At 33.1% G+C, this 16,067-nt stretch overlaps 1 protein-coding gene across 3 annotated transcripts in view; it reads right to left on the bottom strand.

The window, feature by feature from the left end:
• The window catches only part of dsx (doublesex), a 141,990-nt gene that overhangs the window by 4,945 nt on the left and 120,978 nt on the right, over nt 1-16,067 (bottom strand). The window lies entirely within an intron of this gene.

The following is a 16,067-nucleotide window of genomic DNA, read 5'->3' as shown; positions in this document are numbered from 1 at the left end:
CATTATATCAAAAGTACCATGAGTAAGAATATTTTTTGAACTGATTCTTTTTGAACTGCAACAACTTCTATTATACTTATATGACTTAATTATTCCAATAATTATTTGCTCCCTTGACAAAGTGGGATGCTAAAGGGACAAATTTATCTGTAGTTCATTTTAAATGTTGTAGAAATTGAAGTTTTTCAGTAATGTCATGTATATATGATGAGCATATGTAAGGCTATATTTAATGTCTTGAAAAATAAGTATTTCTATATAATCTCTTTGAAAATTATATTATCGATTGACATGAATGTGAACGTAAATGCAAAAAATTCAAATAAATATGGATAAAAATGTATTTAAATCGCCATACTGTGCAGGACAGTGGGTTTCGTTACACTATAATTAATCTTTTAACGTCAGCCAGAGCAAGAGAAAACATTTACAGTCGTTATCTCTTGTCGTCTTCTAGTCCCAACTATTATTTCATGCCCACTCGAGGGAGGTTCGAAAAAAATCTCCGTCTAGCAACCGTCTAAATACTTCAAGCCAAATGACCACCATTTACTTACGATATACATACAATAACCAATATAACATAAACAGCATGGATTATGGAAGGTGTTAAAAAATTGTTCTATTTTCCATTAATGCCGAAGGCGCGTGGAAGAACGATATTCCTTTTATCAGCGTTCGCCTAAAGATACCCCCTAATTAACTATACATGTTATACGCCAGCCCAACGACTATTGTGAGTTTGTTTAATTTGTTTAATTGCAAGAAGAAAAACATTTATGAGTCGTAAAGTTAGACTGATGGTCGAATATGAACCCGCCGCTGCTATTATCGTTTAAAGTGGTCTTTTATTACAACATGGCTGCTGTTTATGTGTATAGGCCGCCATATTTATTATTATCGTCAACGGGAAACCGTAGAAAATATTACGGGAATAATCAGCATCGGCAGATTACGGCTCGGGTTCGATTATTAACCTCGAAATATCGATATTTTCATGGGTGGTCGAATTTCTACAGGTGACCGATGAAGTTACTTACAAAAAAAATATGTAATAGTTTTGTTCAATTTGTAGCAAACTTATATGAAATGAAACAAGCAAAACTACAATTTTCTGTAATTGCTATTGAATAAAACGAAATGTTTCTTAAATAATATCGCATTTTTACTACATTTATAGAAAAAAAATAGACCCAATGTTCAAATTAAAATAAATAAATCGCATAAGAAGAAAACAACAATGTTATATATACGATGTATAATTTCTACAGATGCTTGATAAATTTTATATGCAATTTGTAAGACGATAATATTTTATTTATTTAGATATTTCTCAAAAATTTACTGTGTGAAAGTTGTGTACCACTACATCTTCATATTTTCTTCCAATCTTGCATATTTTCTCGAACAATAACAATAGCCACTTGTTTTGTAGCAACCAGGTATTTTGTCAGGTCGATGTTATGACTATCACAGACGTCCGATTCAACTTATTTATAACAACAACAGACAATAACGCCACAATTAGAGCATTGCTTTGATTTTCCTACAGGTGTGCGATGAAGTTAATTATTATTAAATATGCAAAAGTACCCAATTTGTAAGTTTGTAACATGCAATTGAAAAGTCCCCGACCTGAATCATAGATGGCGCCACCAGAATTAAATCCATATATTTTTTAGTTAGCCCTAACCCTCAAAAGATGCGTGTATAAATTTGACAGCTGTCGGGTCATTACTTTGTGAATAATAGCATTTCGAGTGAAGCAACTTTCGTTATTGTGAAAAAAAGGAATTTCGCGTGTTGATAGAATATTGCTTTTGAAAGACAAAAGTACAGTTGAAGCAAAAACTTGGCTTGGTGCCGAGTTTCCGGACACTGCCCCCAGAAAATCAACTGTCAAGGATTAGACAGTGGTGAAATGAGCATCGAAGACGGTGAACGAAGAAGTTGTTACCGACGAAAACATTTTAAAAATCCACCAAATGATTTTGAATGACCCTAAATTGAAATTGAATGAATGAAATAGCAGACACTCTAAAGATATGAACTGAACGTCTATATAATATCATCCACGAATATTTGGGTATGAGAAGGCTGTGTGCAAAGTATCACTTCTGTTATCTTATTAACAATTTCAATGAATATATTTTTAACTATATGTTGCACAAATGCTAATTATGCATCGGTATGTAAAATAAACATCATTTTTCGCATTTTTTGAATAAATATGTATATCTGCAAACATTCAAAATGTCTATTTTATGGTGTGGGATTATTTTTTCGATTTGCTGACCGTTCTGTGACACAGAACTATAGAAAAATCGTAACAACTCGTATCTCGCCATGCCAGGGTCGCGTTTCCTTCCCGGCATCGTCAAAATTAAAACCTTCCTCCGCCTAATTCGTTCAAAGCTCCCCCGGCAGCAAACTAACGACAAAATTAATCTGCAGCAACGGCTCGACCATAGAGGAAAGCAGTAAAAATTAGAAAAAGCCCCATAAATGTCGGAATACTCGTACGCTACAAAGTTTATAGTGACCGGGCAGAGTCGGTTAACTGATTTCCAACTAAACAGTAAAGGTGGAAACTTTTAACAACGACCTGGGGAACGGTTTCGGGGGAGATGGTGAGGGACGGATAAGTATTACTGGGCTTCTGTTGTAATTATCTTAATTATTTATATTAAAATTGTCACAGATTATTTGCAAAGGATCATATTTCGAACATATATTAATCTGATCAAAAAATAATAGGATTCTTGATCAGGAACGATGGCAGCATCTTTTAGTTTATTTAATAATCTGAAGAACCAGTGCTGTTTAAGTTTAATGAATAGTTTTGTTTAACGGACAAACAGTTTTTTTTGGGATGGCACCCATAAATTGCCTGAAATATTGGCAAGAATTCTTAAATTTTTTTTAAATTATGTAGTTTTTTCTATATCTTATAATAAAAGGAAATAATTCATTCAATGTATATCAAAGATTACTTGTAAAAACATTGGGTATAGTAATATTTTTATAGTTAATAAAATAACACTCAGGATATGTTCACCAAGATTAATTTTTTGGTTTCGAAATATCTGCATTTCTTCATGGAAGTAAACATTTTGTAATTGGGAAGAAGAAAGAATTGCTGGGTCCCATGCCAGATAAGTGTGGTGCATCGGTTTATGCCTTTTGATGAGTGTTCGACAAAATCTTGAAAGAATCGTTTCTTATGGTCTACTCTACTATAAAATTTATATGAACATTAAGTGAATTTCGTACCAACAAGACACCGCTGACCATCTGACTAACTAACCCAAGGCTAGAAAAGGTTGAGTTCTCCATCAGTTGCACATCTTTCTTGTAAGTTAATAAAGTGTTCTTAAATAAAGTTATTCCGTTCCAATGTGAGACACCTAGATACTCCAGATATTGGTAAACCTAGAATAAGTGAATGAAAACATATAAGCAAACTAGATGAATCCTCAACACGGAATTGTGAGTCGTTAGAATAGAACGGAAGCACTCGAACAGAATCCCACAGGAAGAAATTCAAATTGCAATCCAGTCTTGGAAATAATTAGAAGCAAAGACAAAAACAAATATACCCAGTACCCTGCCTATATAACAAGTCTGGTTGTAGATAAACTAAGCCAATCATAGAGACCAGTGGAATTACTAGCAGGTGGTATTGCCGTATCAGAATGAGCAATGCGAAACTTGTGGATGGAAAACTTCCTGAAAATAGAAGAAGCATCCTGATTATTCGCCATGATAACTTAATCTTATAATTCAACAAATATTTGATATGCCAAAAGCATAAAAAAACTTCTTGAGGTATAGTATTTTGAGTGTCGTCACCATAGTAAACGGGAAATAACTGTTCCGATATTGAAAAAACGAGTAATATATGTTGTAGAGTTATCGTTATGAATTATCGTATCAGTTACCGAAATATTTATAGTTAAGTTAATAATTAAGGTAAAGATGTTAAGCAGCGTTATAAAGACCCACAAAAGACATTGAATAAAAATGGAAATGACAGTGCTTGAAAGTATTATGCGGTTGCCATGGCGTCACTCTGACAGTCACACGTCAATTTATTTTTATATGTTTAGTATTGTGCATCGATAGCCGCTACTGTTTCCCACCTTCCAGAATTTACAGACTCCATGTCGAAAAGACTATGTATTCTTTGAGGGTGTCCACAAATCGACACCTAGTCGGCGCTAGTCTGGTCCCGACTCATATGTCGGAATAAGTAGTAATCAGAAGGAGCAAAGTCTGGAGAATATGGTGGGTGAGGTAGCACTCCCATTTTAATGTTTCCAAGTATGTTTTCACCCGTTTTGCAACACGTTGTCCTGTCATCATGCTGAAGAATAATATCCTCGCCTTCGAGTATTTTTAGCTGTACGAAATGCTCTTTCACCTCGGTGTTAAAATCACCACTTTTTAAACGTCTAAACCAGCATTTACATATTAAGACCGAGAGAGCAAGCTTGCCATAATCTTCACGCAGCATTTGATGACCTTCAACAGCCTGTTTCTCCAAAAAAGGTACAGATTCAGACATTTTCAATGCACTGAAAAAAATATTTGTTCACACTTCGACGAAATGACACATACTGAAAAATTAAGTTTCAATTAAGGCTTCAATATGAAGTTGGCTTCAAATGTACCCGATAGGATTTAATACACAGTAACACCACGAATTTACAAGCCTAATATCTTGAAAGAAACAAGACAACAGTTTCAATATATAGACTACAGGACACATAAGCACAGCAAGTAGTTGTAAAAATGTCGGTTGAGGAACTGATAAGTCTAACAGGACACCTGGGCTGCTGACATCTTATTAAAACCGTTAATGAATGAAGTTATAGGCGGACAATTTTTTACGGCTAAATTATTTAATAACGTGCTAGGTCTTTAGACGTTTTTATTATGGTGTGCGACAATAACTCCCATAGCCGGCTAAAAAGAAATATTTTATGGGCATATTTTAATACAGGGAACGTTTGTATTAATGTGTGTTTTAATACGTCCGGAACAAAGCAGACAACGATCAACGACAATAAAAAGTTAGAGTAGGTATCATATTTATTTCGCGACACAACTACAGCTGTTCGGATATCTTTTGGAACATTTTATGAGCATCATTATAATGGATCTTGGAATAAAAGTTGTCCAATGACGATGTAACGCCATAATTCTCATGTAGTAGGTGTAGTTCCTTCCCGTGTTTTAATTCATGATTTTCTGAACTCTAAATACATTGAACCAACCTACAATATACTTTTACACAGTTCAACAATTGCATGTTAAAAAGAAAGGAACAGAACTTTGTATGAGGCTGAACCAAATGTGGTGGTTCCTCGGACGACCATCCAAATCATCCCTAATTAACAAATTGATATCATCTATATATTAATAGACTAAGTAAAAATTTCGCCTCCTTGTATGAACGAAAACAGAGGAACCTGAAGGTGTAAAATTGGACACGGTTAAAGCTTATATCCAGAAAGAGTTTTTAGGCCTGACATTTTTGTGTAATATACGTTACAAGTAAAGACATTGCAACAAAACGAAATACGCACAAATCAAGCCGTCAGATAGCTGACATAAAATATATATACAAATCCGCGCGGGCTAAGAGTTTAGCCAGACGACACTAATGTACTAGGACCCAATTTCAGTAGGGATGGTAAGATGAACAAGTATTACTGCGGTTCTGTTGTATTTATCTTATTGATTTATATTAAAATTGTTACATATTATTTGCAAAGGATCATATTTCGACTATATATTAACCTGATCAAAAAATAATAAGATTCTTGATCAGGAACGATGTCTGCGTTTTTTAGTTTAGTTAATAATCGAAAGAGCCTGTGCTGTTTAAGTTTAATGAATGTTTTTGTTTAAAGGATAAACATTTTTTTTTGGGATGATATCCATAAATTTCTTGAACGATGGACAAGATGAATAGAATCAAATGGCCAGTACTTTGATATATTTTTTTTCATTTTCTTTAAGGTTATATTAAATACTAGCGACCCACCCCGGCTTCGCACGGGTGCAATGCTGATACTAAATTAAATACACTACAGAAAAAATATGAACGTTGTATATAAAAACATAGCGGCCCGCTCCGACTTTGCACGGGCATAAAATATATATGCCTATGTCACTCAATGAAAACATGATTAAAATCGATCCAGTATTTTTGGTTCATTCATTACTGCCCTTGGCCTGCACGCATTAAATTTGGAGTAAAACAATTCCTCTTCCCCTATACTTACTATGAAGATTTCCTGCTATCTTTGGAATATCTAAATTCATACAATTTTTATTACATTACACATTTTTAAACGCAAATTTTAAATTTGTAATATCTCCGAAAATATTTGTTTAATTTACATGCTGTAAGGAACCATATTGATCTATATTAATTGCACACTGTATTTAAGGTACTTAATTCGATTAGGATTAATGCCGTATTGCTTAAAATAGCTTCGTAAATAAGCCATTTTCTCACGTAAAAAGTAATCAATAAAAATGGTTAATGTGGGTTATCCCTAAAAGATAAACATATATCATCGCGGACTTTTTTGTAGACCTTTTTATGGTGTACAATACTGTAGTACATTAATTTGATCTAACTCGTAGGGTTAGGTAGCGTTTTTGCTAATTGCTAAATAAGCCTAAAAAATAGGTTAATTTACGACATCACGTTAGAAACCTCTAAAATTAGCAATGTTGCCTTAGTATATTATGCATGTATTATACATATAAACCTTCCTCTTGAATCACTCTATCTATTGAAAAAAACCGCATCAAAATCCGTTGCGTAGTTTTAAAGATTTAAGCGCACATAGGGATATAGGGACAGAAAAGGCGACTTTGTTTTATACTATGTAGTGATTACGAAAAAGAACGGTAATGACTTTCCGGTTCATCTTATTCATATTGGCGTTCATACCTATTTTTTTTAATTACAGTACATTATTACACAATATGCCTATGTACATATAATAAGAATGCCGAATATATCGAAGGAACTTATTTGTTTTCGTGCAACAGATCTACATCGTAAATAAACTACTTGCACCAAGAAAGGTCCAAGCTCCCCGAAAACGTACCGTATATCCCACTCGAGTCAGCGAATCAGCTTCTCACTAACCTGGTCTACAAACCTGACGAAATTTTACGACTTCAAAAACTTTGGCCTCTCGACATCCGTCGTTTTTTCTCTTTCCTCTCTTTCGGCTTCGGGTCCGTACCGCCCGCCCCGCCCCTTCGCCGCTATCCTAGTTCCTTTTTTATTTTTCGAAATGGAGTTTTAACTATAGGTCGTAAAACGAAATTCGTCAGACCCTTTCGCTCTTACAATGAGCAGACATAAAAAGATCCGCATTTTGAAAGAAAGTAATAAAAATTAACACGTGTGTGTATTTGTATGTGTGTTTGTCGGCTGTCGGTGGCTGTCGTTTTGGTTGTTTCTTTTCTTTGTAGAGAACGGCTTTTGTTGTTAGTACCGTCTCTTGACGCTCGAGACTTAAATGAATTGTTATTTTCTGAAAGAAATTCTGCCGAATAGAGGCTCCCTACGTTATTAGCGTCGTTTTCTCGATAACGCCTTCCTCTCGAAGCTTCTGACATGTAAATATTTATTATAAAACTACTTTAATCTAAGTTTTAGCAAGTGGGATATCGAAAATAATCAACAACCATCAAAATATTGTGATTATCTAATGAAATAGCCTTAGTGAATTTACAAAAATCCATTTATTTTCATATTTAGGTCGAGAGTGATGATTTATTTCATAAAATATAATCGGAAAATAGAGCTATCCACCATTTTAATATAAGCTGAACATCAATCAGCGCCCATTGCGTGTTTAATGTCAGAAGTGGTTTTGTTAGCTCCCTGTATTTGTCCAAATTTAAGATTTATACAACATGTACGAATTCCCATAAATTATACTATTTGAATTGAAACATATTATTGAAAAAATAATTTAGAAATACTGTAGCAATATTTCGAAAATATGTATCAAATTATTAGACGTAAATCACTTAAAATACTAGGTAATTGAGAAATATAAAGCGAATGATATAATAGAGCATTCAATTTTAAATAAACAGTGACATTTTAATAGTTATATATTTACCTAATGCCAAGTTACGAAGTCATAAGTTCGAAAATAGTTCATTATAGCGAATATTTCGAAATAAAAAGAATAAATCGTGAACTATTTTATAATATAAAAAGGCAATTGTAACATACAATAGAGCAATCATTTCTCTAAAGGAGTGATATTGGTTTACAAGTAGTGCATTATAGAGAATGTTTCTAATTAAGTAGGATTAAATCCTAAATAACTTGACAATATAAAAAGAAATCTTAAGATATAATAGAACACACAATTTTTAATTAATGTTGCAATTTTAATAAGTTTATCTAAGGCATAGGTAGATAGTCACAACTTTAAAAACTGGCCAGCATAGAAAATGTTTCTAATTAAGAAGGAACAAATGATAAGCTATTTAACATGATAAAGCAACTATATTATATAAAAGGGTACTCAATTGTGAATAAAGGCTGATATTTTGATAGATATATCTCCAACTAAAGCAAAGTCAGAATCTAAGAAATTAGATTGGTATACCGAATATTTCTAATTAAGAAACAAAAATTGTAAGTTATTTAGCAATATAAAAAGAAAATTATATGATATGATAGAGCATTTAATTTTGAATAAATAATACTTCAATAGATATATATTTACATAAAGCAAAGTCATGAACGCAAAATTTAAAAATACTTCAGTATAGAGAAATGTTTCGAATTAAGAGCCAATTGCGTTAGAGTTCAGTGACATACTAACAACCAACAATTTTTATAGATCTATCGATATTTATTCAACAAGTCAGGACAAAAAGGTGATTTTGTTCTGTGTCAACTTCGAGGATTTCTTTTTTTATTTGTTGACCATTAACATACTTTAAGTTCATAATTTATACACAAAATACGTTATTTTGATGCTTTAGAGTCCAGCACCATTGGTTACTTGAGTTATATAACAGCGAAAAGAATTTTGGAGTTAATTTAGAACTTTTATACTTATAATTTCACAAAATTAGTATCACACATCACTATTAATCAACCAATTTTTTTCAAAACTACATTATGTTAATTAGTAAATATAAAATCATTATTTTATTATATTTTGAAGTTGATAAAAATTACAACGACAGTGTTTGAAAATATTACGCGGTTACCACTCTGACTGACACATGTCAACGATAGCCGCTACTTTTTCCCACCTTCCAGGCAATTTACAGACTCCATGTCGAAAGAACTATGTATATTTTGAGGATATCCACAAACCGACACCTAGTCGGCGCTAGTCAGGTCCCGACTCATATGTCGGAACAAGTAGTAATCAGAAGGAGCAAAGTCTGGAGAATATAGTGGGTGAGGTAGCACTCCCATTTTAATGTTTCCAAGCATGTTTACACCGGTTTTGCAACATGTTGTCGCGTCATCATGCTGAAGAATAATTTTGTTGTGTATTTGCTGTTCGATTCGAACGTATTAATTATAATCGATAGCGATGTCCATTGATAGATTCATCGGCAATTGCCTTCAAATCCTGGTCTTTGAATATGTTTAGCTGTTCGATATGCTCTTTCCCCTCGGTATTTACACTAAATTAAATACTTTAAATACTTCAAAATTAATTTGTAAGCCTAATATATTGAAAGAAATCAGACAAACAGCTTCAATATATAGTAAAAATCCAGGGAAACCCATACTACAGGACACATAAGCACAGCAAGTAGTTGTAAAAATGTAGGTTAAGGAACTGATAAGTCTAACAGGACACCTGGGCTTCTGATATCTCATTAAAACCGTTAATGAATGAAGCTATAGGTGGACAATTTTTACGGCTAAATTATTTAATAACGTGCTAGGTCTTTAGACGTTTTTATTATGGTGTGCGACAATAACTCACATGGCCTGCTAAAAAGAATTATTTTATGGGCATATGGGCAAGTTTTTTCAAAACTACATTATATTAATTAGTAAGTATAAAATTATTATTTTATTATATTTAAGTAACAATTTTATTCAAAGTTCAAGATCGTCGTCTCTCTTAAACTAACACTTACACAAAAATAATAATAATAAGCGAAAAAGTTTAGATCTTATATTGAACTAAACAAGATCATATCAGAATTATATTGAGATATATGAAAATTCCATTAACTTTATACTGCAATTTGCATGTCTGGAAATTTGGCTTGTCAAAGTTTTGGAGCATTTATAGCTACATATCTACAATGTTCTATGGACTTCAAAGCTATAATATGGCTTCATTAAATATTTTTTATTAGAGATATGCGACTTAAATAACGAAATTACTTTTCTCTAACCTTATGTATTGAAATCATTAGGCTATAAACAATTTAATGCTTGTAAATAGTAAAAATACACTGTATTTAATTGGACTTTGGATTAGAGGACACTTACGGTGGTTTTTATTCTTTTTTATGCGTTTGGTACCACGTTTTTTATTGTTTAGTTTATGTGGTACTTGCCCTAAGATTTGTAATTATCGGATGTCTTTAAATGTTTTAGTTTTCTCCTATCTAATCAGAGAATTGGTTAAAACTAAATATAATTTACCACTGCTTGAGGAAAATAAAGGTTAAATAAGAGCATTTCATGTATGTGATTCGAACAACCATCGCCATATTAAGACAATCAATGAACATGACAAATTACAGCGAATACAAGAGATAAAATATTTATAGATATTCTTCAGTTATTTTCACCAAACTATGCTAAAATTTTGTCGCGTCGTTCGAGCGGCATGCTTTTACGCGTAAGCTATATGTGGACTATAGGTGTCTTTTTGTAATATTTAGATGAACTAGCCGTCTTTAGTAGAATTTTAAAGCTCCAAAGGTATTTTTGTTATTGCATGTTAATAAAAAATGCGAGGTGTGCTAAAGTTTTGTCGGTGTGTGTAACATGTCAATGGAAAAGTCCCCGACATGACACATAGATGGCGCTACTGGAATTAAATCTATATGTTTTTTAGTTAGCCCTCACCCTAAAAAAATGCATGTATAAATTTGGCAGCTGTCGGATCATTAGTTGGTGAATTATAGCATTTTGAGTGCAGCTACTTTTGTTGTTGTGAAAAAATGGATAAAAAGGAATTTCGCGTGTTGATAAAATATTGCTTTTTGAAGGGGAAACACACAGTTGAAGCAAAAACTTGGTTTGACGCCGCATTTCCCGACACTGCCCCAGGAAAATCAACCATCAAGGATTGGTATGCTAATTTTAGACGTGGTGAAATGAGCACCGAAGACGGTGAACGCCCAAAATAGATTGTTACCGACGAAAACATTAAAAAAATCCACAAAATGATTTTGAATTACCGTAAATTCAAATTGAATGAAATAGCAGACACTACAAAGATATCAACTGAACGTGTAAAGTTCTGTGCAAAGTGGGTGCCGTGCGAGCTCACTTTTGACCAAAAACAACGACGAGTTGATGATTCGAAGCAGTGTTTGAAGGTGATCAAGCGTAATAAACTCGAGTTTTTGCGTCGATATGTAACATGGCTCCATCATTTCACTGCGAAGTATAATCGACAGTCATCCGAGTGGTCGATGAACAGCACACGATGAACCAGCTCCAAAGTGTGGGAAAATGCAACAGTCGGCTGGCAAGGTTATGGCGTCTGTATTATCGGATGCGCATGGAATACTTCCCATTGACTACCTTGAAAAATGACGGACCATCAACAGCGAATATTATATAGCGTCATTGGACCGTTTGAAGGACGAAATCGCCGAAAAATGGCCGCATTTGAAGAAAAAGAAAGTGCTGCTTCACCAAGACAATGCACCGTGTCACAAGTCAGTGAAAACGATGGCAAAAATCCATGAATTGGGCTTCGAATTGCTTCCTCATCCACCGTATTCTCCAGATCTGGCCTCCAGCGACTATTTCCTGTCCTCAGATCTCAAAAAAATGCTTACTGGGAAGAAATTTTTGTCGAATTAAGAGATAATCGCCGAAACTGGTGCCTATTTTGAAGCAAAGGACAAATGGTACTACAAAAATGGTATCGAAAAGGTGGAGGGTCGCCTTGAAGGGAATTATGTTGAATAGAGAAAACTAATTTTGCCAAAAAAATGTGTAATAAAATAATGGTTTATTCCACAACACTGTAGTATTTCAACGATTCTGATTATTTCTCATCCTGATTATATTTATATTTGTCCATTTATTAAACAAAATAACGTTTCTATGTTACAGTAAATTACAAATGTGATTCTTAAGGACCATTTTTCAGTCTGTGCAAATACTTAGACGGCATAAATTATAATAATGGTTTATAAACAATAGTTATTACCCAGTGAATATCGTAGAAAATGAAAGCCCTGATTGTTTAACTGGCACAGACGATAATGTACGTATCGATTTAGTATTATTCTGTTATCATTTCGTATAAGGTGGTTCTTTGATATCAAGTTGATATATGGGATAGCCGAACGACTGGTGGTTTTGATTCTGCTAGTCAAAGCCCTTGTGTGTTCTGCGTTCTCATTAATATATATGTGCACATTGGCGTTCATATTTTTATGTTTAATTACAACAAGGAAATATTTTCGAAAAGCTTTTGTTAATTTGATTAAATAAATTTATAGACAGAAAAAATATATAGAGTAATAAAATACGACAGCTACTATTTGGAAGGTCGAAGAGTTGAATAATAAGTAAATAAAAATAAAATTTTATTGTAAAATTTATGTAAATACATTATTCTTTTATCAAATAATTCTAATATAAAAATTGTTTTTTCATGACATTTTCTTGAAGCACGTTTGACTTTGAAAAAATTGTATATTTTTTCGTTAATTTAATATGTTAATATGATTTAATAAACAAACATAACAGGTCCCCGGCCTATTATAGTAAAACACATTTATTTGGCAAATTTTTTTTTATTCAACATAATTCCCTTCAAGGGTGATACGCTGATTATAGTGACCCTCCAACTTTTCGATACCGTTTTTGTAGTACGATTTGTCCTTTGCCTCAAAATAGGACTCAGTTTCGTCATCACCTCTTCGTTCGACGAACATTTCTTCCCAGCGAGCAGATTCTTTTGAGATATGAGAACAGGAAATAGTCACTGGAGGCCGGATCTGAAGAATACGGTGGATGGGGAAGTAATTGGAAGCCCAATTCATGGATTTTTGACATGGTGCATTGTCTTGGTGAAACAACACTTTCATTTTCTTCAAATACGGTCGTTTTTCGGCGATTTCGTCTTTCAAACGGTCTAATAACACTATGTAATAATTGCTGCCAATGGTCCTTCCTTTCTGAAGGTTATCAATGAGAATTATTCCATGCGCATCCCAAAATACAGACGCTATAATCTCGACAGCCGACTGTTGCGTTTTCCCACGCTTTGGAGCGGGTTCATCGTGTGCAGTCCACTCGGATGACTGTCGATTGGACTTCGTGTTGAAATGATGGGGCCATGTTTCATCGATTGTCACATATCGACGCAAAAACTCGGGTTTATTAAGCTTGATCATCTTCAAACACTGCTCCGAATCATCAACTCGTCGTTGTTTTTGGTCAAAAGTGAGCTCGCGCGACACCCACCTTGCACAAAGCTTTCTCATACCCAAATATTATTAATTTATTATTATTACATTAACAATTTTGTCAAACAAGTTTTAATAACACAACATATTATATTTAAAGTCCTTTACTCTATTCTGAGAAAAATATGATGACTAGTAACCATTAAAAACCACTTTTAATTGGGCGTGTTCTTAGTTTTTTTTCTTAAAATTGAATGAGGAAGTGCATAATAAGAAAAAAGAGAGCGAAATATCATCTTTATATATCGTATCTTCTAACAGAGCACCATAAAGTTATTTGTACACATTAAAACAATTTCTTATCTTTCATTTACCATTTTTTGCTTTTCTCAATTAATTTAAATTTTGTACTCAATATTTCTACTCAATATCTTCGTCTTCCATTGGTTTTAAGATCTAGAGCGGCGGTTGCTGTCGCTGATAAGTTTCGCGTTAATCGATCAAAACTCTTGCGTATAGTTCGCAACGAGACGCAACGTCCCAATTCTTCTGGTTCTGCCAGAGAGTGTGTCACAATGACCAGGCGTACTGTCGGCAATAAAATTTTCGTTTTAATGGCCTTTTTATTCGCCGTAAAATCCACCGAAAATAAAAATAAGTCCTTCGCAGTTATCCCGTGGAGAATTTCAAACGCGGCTCCATCATTTCTTCGCGCTAGCTTTGAGGATCTCCGCGAAATGGGACTAAGACTCGCTGTTCGGGGCTCGACCTCCCACGTATCATAATTAAATTAGATTAAGCGATTATCACCCATTTTTTGGACCCTTGCCTTTGTTCAAATTGAAGGTCTCTTCATGATGTACTGATGCCATGAAATAAGGTGGCTAATTTCACAAAAAATATACTATTTTGTTGCTAATTGCTATTGCATTACTAATTTTTTAATTGCAATTACTATTGCAATATTTCTATATTTTTAATTGCAATATATAATTGTTGAAAAAAAATTTTATCTAAAATTATGAAAATATGTATGAAATTAAAAGAAATAAGTTCACAAATAACTTCCAGTACTAGATGAATGCACCAGACAAAGCAAAAATTATATATTAGAGCTTTCAATTTTGAATAAATAGTGACATTTTAAGGTTTATTTAAAACAAGGCTATGAGATTATACATTTGAAAATAATTCACTACAGCAAATATTTTTAATTAAGAATGAACAAATGGTAAACTGTTTTACAATATAAAAAGGAAATTATATCATATAAATAAAGCATTTGATTTTAAATAATTAAGGACATTTTAATAGATATATCTTTAGTGCAAAGTTATGAACTAAAGCAAAGAATTTAACAATACAAAAAGACAATGACATTATATAATAGGGAATTTCTCCAATTTTGAAGAAAGGTGATATTTTGATAATTATATCTTTACCTAAGTCAGTATTAGGCAACCATGAGACTAAAAATTGTTTTATATAGCATATTATTTAAAACAATATTTCTAATTAGGAGTAATAAAGCATAAACCACCTAATAACATGCAAAGGAAGTTACGTCATATAATAGAGCATTTAATTTTGAATAAATGGTGATATTTTAAGAGATATATCTTTATTTAAAAGAAAGTTATGAATTCATTAGTTTGAAAACTGTTTAGTATGGTGACTGTTCCCAATTAAGAATTTCTTCTATAATATAAAATAAATAGCAAAGAATGTAACTCTATAAAAAGGTAATTTCGTTATGTACTATAGCATTTAATTTGGAATAAATAGTAATATTTTAACTAAGATAACGGCTCAATTGAAAAGTACACGGCATGACATATAGATGGCGCTACTAGAATTAAATCCATATGTTTTTTAGTTAACCCTCAAAAGATTCGTGTATAAATTTGACAGCTGTCGGATCACTAGTTTGTGAATTAGGGCATTTTGAGTGAAACAAGTTTTGTTATTGTGAAAAAAAAGGATAAAAAAAATTTCGCGTGTTGATAAGATATTACTTATTGAAGGGAAAAAATAAAGTTGAAGCAAAAAATTGGCTAGATGTCGAGTTTACGGACACTGCTCCAGGAAAATCAACCATCATGGATGGGTATACTAAGTTTAGACGCGGTGAAATGAACGTCGAAGACGGTGAACTCAGTGGATACCTAAGAGAGGTTGTTACCGATGAAAACATTTTAAAAAATCCACAAAATGATTTTGAATAACCATAAATTGAAACTGAATGAAACATATCATTCACGAATATCACGCGTGAGCACACTTTTATCCAAAAACAAGGATGATTTGATAATTCGGAGCAGTGTTTGAAGATGGTCAAGCGTAATAAACCCGAGTTTTTGCATCGATACGTGACAATGGATGAAACATGGCTCCATCATTTCACTCCGAAGTCCAATCGATAG

This window comes from Rhynchophorus ferrugineus, unplaced genomic scaffold (assembly GCF_030347505.1).
Source record: "Rhynchophorus ferrugineus isolate W39M unplaced genomic scaffold, kcgeb_rfMv2 rfM8, whole genome shotgun sequence".
NCBI classification, from domain to species: Eukaryota; Metazoa; Arthropoda; class Insecta; order Coleoptera; family Curculionidae; genus Rhynchophorus; species Rhynchophorus ferrugineus.
The sequence above is the reverse complement of the archived record's forward strand: the minus strand, read 5'-3'. Positions and strand labels throughout refer to the sequence as shown.